This window comes from Rhagoletis pomonella, unplaced genomic scaffold, assembly GCF_013731165.1.
Source record: "Rhagoletis pomonella isolate Grant_MI unplaced genomic scaffold, Rhpom_1.0 Rhpom_scaffold_00004, whole genome shotgun sequence".
Taxonomy (NCBI): Eukaryota; Metazoa; Arthropoda; class Insecta; order Diptera; family Tephritidae; genus Rhagoletis; species Rhagoletis pomonella.
The window spans coordinates 51,495,153-51,510,101 of record NW_023458558.1 but is presented as its reverse complement, the minus strand read 5'-3'; the positions used below and the strand labels follow the sequence as shown (position 1 = coordinate 51,510,101).

At 34.4% G+C, this 14,949-nt stretch overlaps 2 protein-coding genes across 7 annotated transcripts in view; one reads left to right on the top strand and one right to left on the bottom strand.

Moving 5' to 3' along the window:
- The window catches only part of LOC118737760 (oxysterol-binding protein-related protein 8), a 104,307-nt gene that overhangs the window by 70,006 nt on the left and 19,352 nt on the right, over positions 1-14,949 (bottom strand). The gene's annotated exons all lie outside the window — the stretch shown is intronic.
- Positions 1-14,949, top strand: part of LOC118737762 (NAD-dependent protein deacetylase Sirt2-like) — a 20,982-nt gene that overhangs the window by 4,079 nt on the left and 1,954 nt on the right. The gene's annotated exons all lie outside the window — the stretch shown is intronic.

Sequence of the window (14,949 nt, the reverse complement as noted above, 5' to 3'; positions counted from 1 at the left end):
AAAAAAAAATACAAGTAACCGCAGTACAGTGCAGAAATGCAAGAGCACATCGAATGTTTATGCCCCTGCGTATGAATCGAATGTGTGCATTGTCTCTTTTACGATTTCTAAGTATGTATGTACATACATACATACATAGAGTGTGGCTAAGTGCGGCAAGTCGAACTGCTGCAGTTAGTTGATGAAGTTTCTGTGGTAAATTGGCCGATAGAAAATAATCCAGTTGCACTAATTAAACTCAGACGCACAGCAAGCAGCTCGCTTTCTTCTCTTTCATTCGACTCGACTCTATTTATTGCAGAAATGCTCCAGATTTGAGCAAATGGCCCGCGTATGAGCGAACGAGTGTACCGTAAACTTTATTTATGTTGCATTATCTGGCAACAGAAGAGGGGGATACATATCCGCATATGCATCTATATTTCAGCCGCAATTACTTGCATGTGGGAAATCAACCTCAAAAATAACGTTAATGTGGCAAATAAAAAAGCACGTTTAACTTATGTACATATGTATGTACAGCGTGTAAAATAAAATAAAGTAGATTGGTGCCATTTTTCTGCTGAGATAAAACCTGGGCAAAATTTCCTTTTTACCAACTTTTCGAATTTCTTGCTTTACTTGTCGGGAAAAATCCTTTTTAAAACAAAATGTTCCATTTCCAGACATTTGCACTGCATTGGGATCAGATGGCCTATAAATACAATTCAAACTTTTTTTGGCCCTTTTATCGAAAAATTGAATTTGATGCAGTTGAGTTTCTTAACCTTAACACGTGAATGCCAGTCGCACAATGGACCCTCCGAAGTCCCACCTATAGCGAGAAGGATCTGGAAATTGCGCATGCCCTAGCGTTAGCCCAACACACGCTCAATTGTCCAAGAGTGAACCGCAGGAGGACAGAGGTGTACCCAGTTGCTCCATATCCGGCGATAACGTTTCAACCAGTCTTTTCCTTGCCAGGTCATCAGCCACGCAGTTTCTCGCAATGTTACTTTGGCCGGGCGCCCAAATGAGCCGAATAAGGAAGTACTCCGACGGGGTGGATAGAGAGGTCAGACATTCCCGTACCGATTTCAAGCGCGCCGTCACAGCCTTCATATCCCTGATCTATTTGCTACTGGGAGTCGCTCGGTTTCTCTGAGCCTAGTAGTAGTTTGTGCTGCGACAATTCCCTTTTCAATATCTACATACAGGCGCAATGCTCAACATGACGTTAAGCGTCAGTGTACATAGGTGTACCCAATAATGCCGGTGCCCCAATAATGCCGGCTAAGGCTGTACACGCTCCAGTTGCTTAACCAATATAGCCTTCTCTATTGAATTCCAACAGGCAAGCGCTCTGTAAAACAAGATAGGCTTAACTATAGTTTCATAGGACCAATGAATTACTTCGGGCGACAGTCCCCAGGCAGAAGAGGGCATACGCTTTTCACGCTAAGAAGATGGATAGTATCGTTTGCGATTTGTAGAAAATCCAGACAACGCTGCCTACGAACCAATATCATTAAGTATGGCATGGGTAATGCTACTATTGCCGAAGACAAGCAGAAATTGGCACGGCCCACTAGCCAAACTTCGTTTCTCGTGAAGATTTTTGAAAGGCTGATAGATGCGCGCATCCAGCTAAATAAAGATGGGCGGTTTCAATCTACATGTTAGTGTAACGGCGCAATGGGGTATGCATGATACCGTTACCTCGACAATTTTAAGGAGAACATAGGGTGGGAGTTGAGTAACACCGTTTTTATGTAAATTTTGAATTAAAAAAAGCGGGATTTTTCATGTGTTGTCTTTAGCTGCATGTAAAAACAAGGCTATACTTCCCGAGTTGCTTTTGTTACCGACCAATGACATGCTAAACACTACAAAGGTACGATATTACCTGCTCCTTAATTTAAATCTATTACATTCTAGCGTCCCTTACGCAAAAAACCGGCATTCGCTTTTTTTTCTATTCCAAATAGAAACTGTGCACTGAGGGAAATAACGCGTAGTAAGAAAGAATATTTTTTATTTGATTATCCCTTAAACATGTTCGTATTTAAAAATGTCCATACAATAATTACAGGTATTGTCTTCCCATAGAGCGCATATTTCGATCTGCCTTATTTAAAAAATATCATTGTTGCCCACACTGAAACGTTTACTGCTAAGGAAAAGGGATATTTCTATACCCCATATACCATATAAATATTTTAAACAAACGGTTTTGCAGAGAACTTATTTAAGTTGCAAAGGCCGGTAAAAAATATTTGCCTTTAAATAAATTCAAAAATTGTATGGCTCAGTTCATTTAAAACTTTTTTTCTTTTGTTTTGAATTTCAATTTGATTACTTTTTTTCTAAATGAAAGCTAATAAAATTTGCAAGAGACCAGTTGAACCCACGATCCAGAAAATAAAGGTCGCGCCATTCGCGGACCGCTAACCCCCTCTTCGTCGATTTGACAGCATCCACCCAATCGCTGACGTCATAAAATACTTTTGTTTACATTCACTATTGCCAACTTGATGCTTTTCACACCAAATTTAATGGGTATTCAAGACGCGAAAATTTTTGAGTTTGGTGCTTGGTGCGTTTTTGGTGCTTTTGTTTTTAGTTTGAAGACAGTAAATTAGGAAATCTTAAAAAAATGGAAGCAAAATTTATAGCAATCGTAAGTACGGTAAGCAACTTTACAAAAATTTGAACAAACTTATGGCACAGTGACAATAATAAGCAACAACAAAATATGTGGTCATGCAAGAAACATTGATTTTTATTAATTTGAATCGGCATCCTTACAATAAATTTATGTATGCATATAAAGTCCAAAAAATACACGAATAAAAATTTGGTGCTTTTTCAAATTCAAAACTTGGCAATACTGCCTTTTGTTCGATGCTTTCCTCTTTTTTTTTTTTGTCGAGTTCGTCTTGCTCTCTCATGCTGGTATTTGTTGACGTCACGGCCTTTGCTTAGTGAGCTTTGCTTAGGGAAGAGCTAAGAAATCTGTTGAAAATCTTTGAAATCGGGTGATCATTCCACGCCCTCCTACCATGTAACGGTATTTTACAGAAACACGAAAACTGCGATAAATCTGTAACTACTGAAGCTCATTTACACCCAAAATCGATTAATGCAATAACCACTTAGCATAAAATTAGTTTATTATAAACTTTTGGATGATGGGCGTGGCGCCGCTACTTCTGATCACAAATGGTGTATCGGTAACCAATTTAACAATTTCTGCCAAACTCGGTGGAATCTCGCAAAGCAACTCGTTGAAAATTATTCAAATCGGACTAAAATTACACCCGTTCCCCGTATAACGGTAAATTTCCGTAATACGAAAACTACGATATTTCAATAACTGAGGATGCTAATTTACTACAGTTAATAAGAATATTATAAACTTTTAGGAATTGGGCGTGGCACCGCCCACTTTATGACTACAGGGTGTATCTCGGTAACCACCTTAACGACTTCTACCAAACTTGGTTTAATTATATTATTTAGTCTAACTCAACATGTTATCGAAAACGTTTGAAATCGGGAAAAACACCCTTGTTAATCGTGCAAAGGTAGTTTAGAGAAAATTGAAACGACTGTATTTGAAACCTGCGCCGAGTATGTATAATTCGATTTCGCCCCAACTTATACATCTTTACTTGTTTTCATTTAATCTTGTAGTAACTTGGCCAGCCAATTAAATCTGGAGAGGCATATTAAAGATGATAAAATATACTTCCACTTCGATAAATTTAGCGCATAAACTTGAGCACATACCGATTGGAATGAATGTAACGTTTGACAGATTTTACAGGCACGATGACACAAGGCACAAAACATGTTTTTTATGTCGGTCCGAATATGGTAAATACAAGTGACAAGCAATATCACTTTGAAATGGGGTGCTATAGATATGACCGATAGCGTACATATGTATGTAAAGGCTAACTTTGAAAGCTTAGTTGTCTTTTTTATACTAGCCAATTAGGTTGAAATTTGACATATTCACCATTGTTCTGCCATCTTGGGACAGTAAGAAACTTTGTTATTTTCGATGAAATAATCTATCTATTGTTAAGATCTTATGTAAATTCCAAATTTTCTGCTGTTCACCATTTTTCATGCCGATTTGCCAAATGTGGTTTTAAAACGGCACGTATTAGTGCTTATTAGAGTCGCTTCCACTTCCACCAACGACCCTCTTTAGATCCGATCATGGGTAACCTGAAGTAAATATACATATACATATATATGTATGTTTGACTAGTGGTTTGTAGCAGCGGAAGTTTGCAACTAGAAGCGTACGAGTATTAAATTGATAATTCCGTATCTTTCCGTTGTCCTTGCTAATTTTTCGTTAGCATTTTGGGCCTAATTTCTACATCCGCTGCCAACAGCAACAACAACAATGACAATAAAAAAAAAAACAAATAGCAAACAGCGAGCAGCCTCAGCCATTAGGTCAGCAGGTTCCGCTAAACTAGCAAGGCTGCAACCGCTTGCCAGTTTGTTCCACAGATTGTGGCATTGCGGTTTCTGCTGCTCCCAGCTTTTTTCTGTTTACTTAAATAAGTAACTTTAATTTTATTTATAATGCACTTATTCGATTTTTTTCTTTGCAAACTTTGGCAATTTATGATCATTTCTTTTAGCTCCAAAAGTTTTAGCTTCTTTGCAATATTGCATCATTTTTTAGCAGCAAGCTGGTTGCATATTCTAAATAGCGAGTTGTGTTTTAAGATCAGCTGTTAAGTTGAATTCCGGCGGAAAAATAAGTCTGCGCGAATGCGAAAGATAAAAAGCGGTGCATCGAAAATAAGAGATAGTGACGCTCGTTAAAAGTTAGTGTTGCATCCTAAATAAGCAGCAATTTAACTTGGCCACACTAATTAGTTAATTTCCAAAAATATGTTCGTTTGTAAGTGTGACTGCCATTGTGTTTATGTGAGTATGTGGGTTTGAGTAGTTTTAGCAGGCGACGGCGCAAGACAGTCATTGCGGACACTTAAAAAGTAAACTGATAAGGTTATTTTCACGCTCCAATTCCTTTTGTATTGCAACAATTTGCGGCGGTCATGGCTAACAAATAAGCTAGGGAGAAGAAGATTTCGAATATTTATACATATAAAACGCGAAGGAACTTTTTGTCCAGGTCATCAGTTCTGCACCGTTCGTTCGACTTTAAAAAATGCGGTGTTTACTTTACTTTTTCGAAACGAGTTGCCACCTGTTAAATAATTACACTCAAGTTATTTAATAATAAATACCCTCAGATTCGAACCCGTCGCTCGATTTTCAAACAGAAGGTGACAAATTGAAGGGCTTAGGATGCGGATGTTCAATAAGGTTTTACTTTTTTGGAAACGAGTTGCCACCTGTTAGGAAATTAGGCTCAAATTATTTAAAAAGTTAAATCAATTGTTACAGTATGGGTATCAACCGAAATGATTTTGGAAAGGCTTTATATCTTAACTACGTGTAAGAGGAGAGGTGGTGTCACATGTTTAAAAAATGTAATTCAATTTTAATTAAAGGTATTTGGTAAGTGAATAAGGTATGGTTGTCAGACAAAAAAGGGTTAAGAAGGTAAGAAAAGTAGTGTGGAAATATTTTGAAGAGGGTTGCCACCTATTTGAAATTATTTTATATCCAAGTTAAATGAAATATTAAAAATGGATGTCAAATGAAAGAAATATTTAGTTTGACAATTTAGAATATTTTTGATGTGTTTGAGGGTTGCCCCTGTTTAAAAGGTTAAATTAAAATTATTCAATTAATTAAACTAAATTAATAACTGATGGTTATCAATGGAAATGGGTTTAACATCCTTTATTTCAGAACTATATTTAAGAGGCTTTCCACGTCTTTAAAAAATAAATTTCAACTTAACTCATTACTTACTTGAAATAACAATGCCATACGAAAAATATTTAAGGAATTTTTAGTTTGAAAATAATTTTTAAGAGGGTTGCCACTTAAAAAATTAAATTCAACTTAATTCATCAGTTAATAGAAATTTGTATGTATGTTGCCATCTATTTTTGTGAAGGTCATCACATCTGCACCGTTATTTCTAATTTCCAAGATGAGAAGTCAAGTCAAAGAGCTCGGATTCTACATAGATGTGCAATAACGTTTTATTTTTTGAAGTTGGAACTTTTTAGCGGTGCAGGGAGATTTGAAACTTGATGAAATGAAAACCCACACCACGCGAGACCTCTCCTGATTCAGATGAATCACATGAGAACATTTTTGGCGTTTTAACGCTATGCGAGTTCACTAGTTTAATTTTTTTTGTTACATTTGAAATCATAACTTTTAAAATTCATTATAAGAGGTAAACTTCATTTTATATCTACTACAGTTATTATAAAAAATGTAAAGCAATTTTACATTGAAATTTACATAATTTTCTACTGAAAAATCATGATGAAAAATATTCAAGCAGTTTATTTCAACATCCAAATAAGACAAAATTACTTACTACGTGACGTGCACATTTTCATGCACTTTCCTTTGAGGAGACCGCGAACCCTAACATAAGAAACAAATAATTAATAAACTATTAAAAAAAAAAAATTATGCTACAAAATTCGGTTATCTCAGTTGCTGGCCAAAGAGGCGGCGAAGAATTAAAGCCAACATCAATTTTAAGAAGCTCGGGTTCAAGTAGAAGATCTATTCGTTCAAGCACATCATCAAGGCATACCCATTTTGACGCAGCTAATATTGAAAATACCTATAAACCCAAAAGCAAAGATTATGGTTACATTAAGATCACACAGGCAGCTACACCGTTTCCTCATCGTACATTGGGAATAGATGCGAACTTATTGAAATCAAATACGTGCAAAATTTTCAATGAAGGACTCAGAAATAGCATTGACTCCGCTATGCCACGACCATTTAGCTCCCATTGCCTTAAAAATACAATGGAAATGGATTTCCTAAAGAAACGTAAACAATTTTGTGATGGCGAATTTACAATAACCCGACAACGGAAACCAATGTTAGTGCATCCACCACTGAAAAGTATCGGCGATGTAGCAAATATTCGTTTGCAGTCGTCTAGTCAGAATTTAAATACATTCTTCCGTACACATTATGGTCAGCGGCATAGTACAGAGATTGAAGTGGATGAGGGACTTTGCGAAAAGGTCTATGTATTTTAAACAGAGCTGGGTAAATGCAATTACATTACAATTACATTCCTCAGTGATTGTAATTAGGAATCAATTACTTAAGTTCACAATAAAAGTTTTGATTACTTTTGCAATTCCGTAGAAGTAATTTCAAGTATAATTTCTTTTTTGATATTGTAATTGGAATAAATTACGTGCTAGTAATGTAATTTTTTTCCAGCTCCTTTGAAAGGAATTGGAAATGTAATTGATTTTTTACTGTTGAATTAGTAATACTAATTGTAACTATTTTTTACATTCGTATGAGTAATTTCTTATAAATTTTTTTCCATTGCGTAATTTGTATATCAACTCTTCGTTCGATAACACTTGATAAAATGTTGTAATTTTTTTTTCATTATAACTGTTCGGCTTTTGGATAGGTGGAAACATTTAGGAAAAATTGTCTGGCAAACACATTTTGTTTGGTACCTATTATGTACTATTTAATTTATTTTAAGTATTTTCAATCTTTACTTTAAGATAGTTGATAATCCTATTGAAAATATTTCCAAATCAAAATTTCTCAAATACCTTTCCTTTTGTACCCATAACGTAATATTTAATTTATTTTGTTAATTTATCTGAGTTACAATTTACAAATAAGTGGCAATACTCCTCAAGAATATCTAAAATGGTTATCTTTCTTAAACTTCTTTAATTTGATACCGACATTGCAATATTTCATAGATTTAATTAATTTAATTGAGTTTAAAATTTTCAATCATGTGGCAACCCTCCAAAATTGTGTACTGGTATTATACCGAACAATTAAAAAAAAATATACAAATCGGTTCAGCCGTTTTCGAGTTTTGAGGCCTCGTACAAACAAACGCAACATTTTTATGTATACTACTAGTTACATATACATAGATATAGATAGCAGATGTCCAATGTGTGATTCCCATTTTAATTTTTGACCACAACAAAAATTCCGCATTTTACATTCGTGAATGAACTTTCAAGTTTCGCAATTACTTTTACAATACCTTTGAGTAATTGAAAAAACTAAAGTTCTTGCAATTCCAGGTAATGGAATTGGAAGAATATATATTTCATTTTAAATTCCTTACAATATAAAATTCCTTGTAATGGAATCCAAAAAACACAATTACATTTGAAATTACTTCTAGGTTATTGATGAAGTGATCAATTCCCTTGCTGTGTACTGAAGGAATTAATTCCTAATTACAATTCCTTGTAATTGGGAGTAATTAAAATCCTAAAGGAATCATTAAGACCCAGCTCTGATTTTAAAATACGAGTATCTTCAATGAGTATGTGAATACCATCAGATTCAAATTAAATATATGTACATACATATACTATATACTATGTATGTATATGTATATGGAAATTACGTTTGCAGCGTTATTGTACAGAGTATGTACATATGTATGTATATAAATAGATATTTCACCAAATATATTTTGCATTTTATTATCTGCCTAATTCCTTTATAAATTTCCGAAAAAATTTAGAACTATTTAAAAAAAGTTGGTATGGGGACTAAAGCTAAGTGTGTTTTAATTCACAAAGGCTCTAACCAACAAATGATTTATTTTACAAGAGAAGCAAAAACACTATATAAAGAATATCAAAATAGGTAGGACATTTTAAAAATTGGCATGTAACACCTCACAATTTTTACTGAAAGTGTATTCTCGTACATCCTACCAAAATCTGTGAAAAACGCAGTTTCGAAAAAGGTGTTGGTTAGCGCCTTTATTTATTAAGCTAACGATTAACATACATATGTGTGTATGTAAGCCTAAGAAATTTTGGCTAGGTTTGCCTGAATTACAGTTATTAAAGGATACAAGATTTACATCCTGTGAGCTTATGCCAACCTACATACATATATCCCTGAGAAAGCGGTTAGGTTATCAGATAAGGTTCTTCTTCTTCTTTAATATCAAATGCACAAAAAATCATGATGGCCATATCGTATTAAAAAAAAAACTTCATATGTCACTCAACGTATGCGAGATTTGGTGTGTATTTCTAGCTTTAGACGTACAGCAGAAACTTTATGAATATTTCATGCTAAATATGCAAATATGTATGTATGTAATAATTGTAAAAAGCGAACCATAAATAATCAAGCAATAACTTTTTATTGGGGGCGGCCTTTTTTGTTGCTTGCAACAGCTGCTAGGGCTCGCGATTTTGTCACAATAGCCAATTACAGCTTTATGTGATAGTTTTTTTTTTTGTAGATCAATTTGCTTACTGTGACATTAAGTTCATATGATTTCTTTTAGTGGGTAATCATATTCAATCCAAATCATTTGGATTTGGAGATAATGAAAACAACAAAGAAGAGGCGGTGAATGGTCAATCAGTAGTCAAAAGCTGTTGTGTTCGATAGTGAAGGTTCAATCAGTGGTCAGCAGCTGCTACAAATGACGCATAACATAACATAACAAAACAATCACATACAAACACATTTGTTAGGGATGTTGATTTTTTTGCTTTTCCGATCCTGGAACTTTCGGGGTGTCGTTATCGCAATCCCGGGATCCCGGGATTTAGATATTCATTACTTTTCAACAACTTAAATCGAAAAAATTGTTTCTATATTATTTTAGAAGCTCTTACCATAAAATAAATAATAAATAAATGGATTTGAAAGCTACTTTTTTATTTAAAGTGGCGTTTTTATTTTTTTCTCTCTGACGTTAGAAGGAGTTTATAATTTCAAAGATATGATTAATTACAAAAATTATTTAAAAAATTCAATGCAATGTAGAATAAAAATATGGGTACCAAATGCAAGAGGAATTTTTTTAGAATTAAAAAAAAATTAAATTTTTTAGATTCACAAGGACGAGTAGGTAATTTTTTAAGCTGATAAAGTTAGAAGGACGAAATTCGAGGATTTTATCGAGTTTATATAAGTCCTTAACAAATAATTTTTTCAAGAATAAAATTGTAAAAGGACATTTTCAATACATACCAGTCCTTCTGAAGCCAAAAACTTGAATATGTTTTAATTCTACCGGACTTCCTCTTTAATTTGATACACAGACTTCTTCTCTAAGCACATTTCTCTGAATTTTTTAAATCATTTTTGAATTACTAGTGAAGAACTCAAAACGCAGTTTTACAATATTTGGCCCATGGTTTCGCAAATATATTGATATTTGTGTTTGAAATTTACTATCGTGGGATTTTAAATGTATAATGAGCTAGACATTTATAAAAAAATATTAATTATTAAATAAAAAAAAAGAAATATAGCCAAATATTGGTCAATAAAAGGAGTTTCTATTATTGCCATCAGTGCAAATTACTAATCCCGAAAATCCCAGGAGTATTTGCCAAGAATCCCGGTATTTTGGGTCCCTTAAAAAGGCCGGGATCGCGGGATTTCGGGATAAACATTCCTAATAACTAAACTATGACAAACTATGAAACTTTAGTATAAACTTTATGTACACAGGTATGAAAAAACTCATAACTTCTACAGTTTTGGTGTTTCCATTCTCAAATTTTTACAGCTTATTCCATAAAGTTTGACATCTATTCAGGTTGAAAAAAATAAAAATCAAACATGATGAAGTTAATAAAAAAATAAAAAAATGAATATTTTTATTGCAAATTTTATATATTTTTTAATCTATCTCACACTCTCATTGAAAGCCGAGTTATATACGCAAATTTTGATACCTAAACTCATTTTCTCCGACAAATAGTTTATTAACTGCAAACAATTAAAAAAAGGTACTCTCCGTGAGTTCAAACTTTGGTGAATTTTTTTTCGAGATTTCCGAATATTATGACGAAATAAAATAATAGGTGTCTTCTTTTTTTCGATAAAAAATGTAAAAAAATTATTTTACCCCAAAAAAAATATTGAGGTGTAAATATTGTGTGGAATGACCCATATGTATTAGCGTATTCTACCAATGTGAGCAAGTCGCCTGTTGTCAAAAGTCACTCATCTGGTCTTTTGCCAGAGTGCCTTTAAAATTTCTCTACAATTCAGAATGCTCTGAAGAAATGGTTTACAGGGTACTGATGTGGGTCTGTGAGTCCACAAAAAACTTTTTTGTCAAGATAAAAACTGTTTTTAGTGACTTTGCCTTTTAGTGACCACTTTGACTTAATAAATAAATTAAAGTTTTCGAACTTTTTTAAAATTAAATTAAATTTAATTTAAGTTTTATTAACAATATTTTGGCAACTTTCACAAGACTAGTAGACTGCATAAATATCCGCAGTCTAAAGTGCTTAACTAGGGATAAATCGATACCATCAAGGTATTACTCAAATCAGTTATTCTACATACTTATATCAAACAAGGCCTACAAGGCGATACCTACTCAGTATCCGAAAGGTATCGAGTACTTGTACATAGAACTACGATTTTGCATATTTCTCAAAGTTATTGTATTTTGTTCTAAAAATTATGCATTTTTACAAGATTATTTATCTTTTAATATTTTTTCATACACAAATTTAAGACAACAATTACTTTTGTATAGTATTTGATTTCAAAAACAATAGAACACATTTTTAAAAGATGAATAGATTAAGTTTTTTTAATATAAAATAAGTTTAAGAAAAGAACTCCTTTCTTGTTATATTTCTGTTTTCCTGAAAGGCGAATTCGAGATTTCAATATAGTTGTACCGGTTTTGGAGAAAAGTCTCTCGCAACAGATGACCCAACAACGATGAAAACCATAATACCAAAAGCCGTTTCTTTACGTGTTGGATGGAAACAGGGTTGCCACTACTTTCGGACAGTGAGTTCAAAGACCCCTTCGTTTCCCCCTAGCATTGAAATAGCTAAGCACTATTTTTATATCGTAAATTCGCTCTGAGCGCTAATAGAAGAGGTCCTCGAATACCTCGTCTCGCTAATCTGAGGACTCTCGATTTAAAGCAAATTGTATCGAGGCGCTAGTCTACCGGTGTAAACGACAGTAAATGTCGACGAAATCACCGAATTTGCGCTCCTTGTAAAATAATTGTAGGCCAGATTTTATAATGCCGCTGGGGATGGGGATGGTTCTCCACACACAGATTTTTCTTTGCATGAAGCATGACGCAGTCGAATATATAATTTATGTTATGAATATCAGAAGTTTTTTCCACGCTGTTAATTTTTGATGTTCTCCATACTTCAAACTGCCAAATTGGTGGTAAAGCTAAAGTAAAATTAAATGCGGCTTTAGCGCGAAAATTTGCAAATTAATATTCCCGCAAATGTTGTAGATGACCGTTGGTTGGTCTGTTTAGTTGAAATTGCAGAATGTGTGAAATTATAGAGTAGTGGTCTCCTTTGATGCACGGAAATATGTATGTATGTATGGATGGACATACATATGTATATAAATAAGTGCTTACATACATAACTACGCTGCGAATAATAATGTTAAATTAGTATCTGGAAGAGGAAATGCACATCGATAATAAACGTCGGTTGATTGCTGTTGCGAAAATGCAAAAACGCATAGAAAAAAGCTGCCTATATTATTCACAGTCAAATTGGCAACTAATTAAAAGCGTTGTTGAGGAAAAAATATTGAATTGGAAATCAATTGGAAAATACGTACAAAAATACAATTTGTTGATTTCAATCCGCCTATTGGCTATTTTCACTATGATTTTGTGCATAAAAATGGCTTCGGCGTAAAAAAAAGATGCACCTGCACATGTTGGTCTATAAAGACAAATTTGTATGTAGGTATGTGTATGCAGTTAGTATTTTAGTACAGAGTTTTTGTGGGAAATCGACGTGCTGAGCTGTGGGTAGGTATTTCATGCGAATCAACTTTGGATGAATGGACTCAACTGAAAAGTGCCAATTGAATAGCAAGCGCGCAATGATCAACTTTTATGCAGGTGTATGAACATATACATACATATGTATGTATATAGGTACATATGTGTGTGTGTAGAATTTATGTATTGATGTGAATGCAAATCTACTCTAAAATACTATAAAACGAAAGAGTTGTCAAAATTTGTGTTGCTGCCTTATTTGGCGGTTTGACAAATGTTGTATAGATGGACATGGATTTAATTGCTAGCTTTAAGCCGGAAAAAAATAGATTTTCAAAGTTCGCGTATATAATATGCGAATATCTTTTTTATTTTGATATTCGTATGCACACTTAAATACATACATATGTACGTTTATATTGAGTTTTAAATAGAGTAAAACTATTTCAGCTACATTTTTATTTATCGCTCTGAAATGCTTTAACTCTGCACTTAAAGATAACAGCAGCAGTAAAAATGTTAAACAGAGGAGTACCTCTGCCACTAACTTTCAGATTAAGTATCAGTCAGCAGTATTTTCTTAACTAAAATCCCTCCGTAAAAACATAAATCTATGAGACTTTATTCCCCATGGAAGAAGTTTTGTTATTCAATCCATGTTAAACTTTCGATCGCGACGAAAAAGAAAGAGTCACGTCGATGTCTGCAGCGTCTATTCACCAGGCTGTAAGCATGCGTCGGTATTGGGGCAAGCAGCTAAGCATAGGTTACAAGGTCTTATCGAGTGCATTGAGTGACTGACTGACTGAAGCCCACCGTCAACGAACTGATTGGACGTTCTCAGTGTGGCTTTAGGCCGGACAAATCCACCATAGATCAGGTATTCACAATACGCCAATTTGTGGAAAATTCCCACAAGAATAGACTCGACACACACCATCTATTTGTCGATTTCAAACCCGCTTTCGACAGCACAAAAATAAGTTGTCTTTATTCCGCGATGTCTAAATTTGGTATTATCGCGAGACTAATACGGCTGTGTAAAATGAAGTTGAGCAATACCATCAGCTCCGTCAGAATTGGGATATACCTCTGAGCTGTTTGATACGAAACGAGGTTTCTTAAATCTGAAATTGGAGAAGATAATAAGAACCGCTGAACTGAATCACACAGGCACAATACTGTTGTTTTGGACTTGGCCAAAATCGCTTAGGCACTAACAGCGCCAGAAGCATCAATGCTACGTTCAACAGGATTAGCTTCATTTGAGTCCATACCTAAAGGGAGAAGACAGATGATGAGGCCAAACAACAAAGCCCATACAAAAAAAAAAACCAAAACCAATAACTTACTTACTAAAAAATTGTTTATTATAGCTTAAAATTATTGTAACCAATAGAGGTAAATATGTTGTACAAAAAACAAATAAACAGATATTCACAAAAGTTGATATAAAACTATTCGTCGATTTAAATTTTTAACTTTTTACTGAGCATGTTTATTTTACGAGGAGGAAGCATTGAACGCCTAACCCCGTCAGTGTGAGACTTTAACCCAAACTAAACTTCCTACCGTCATGTACCGTTCCCCTCCCGGTACCACCGTCAAGGATTTCGTCGGAATTGTAACACTGTGTGACTGATAAGGTTATAGATCTATTCTCTTCTTCTTCTTCCAGAAGCCAGAATACTTTCAGAGGTGGGGCGTCGGTGGAGCCAGTTGAGCCGCTGTGTTTTAATTCGCCATATACCAGCACGGGCATGATGAGTGACTTATAGTGTGGTTTTCGTACGTCGAGAGAGCACTTTACTCCTGAATTGCCTACTCAGTCCAAAGCAGTACTTGTTGGCAAGAGAGATTCTGCGTTAGATTTCCATGCTGATACTGTTATCGGTGTTACTGCTGGTTCCCAAGAAATTCTCTGCTTTCTCGAATTTGTAACTGTCAAAAGTGACGTGGGTGCCAAGGCGCGAATGTGCTGATTGTTTGTTTGATGACAGGAGATACTTCGTCTTGTCCTCGTTTACCACCAGACCCAT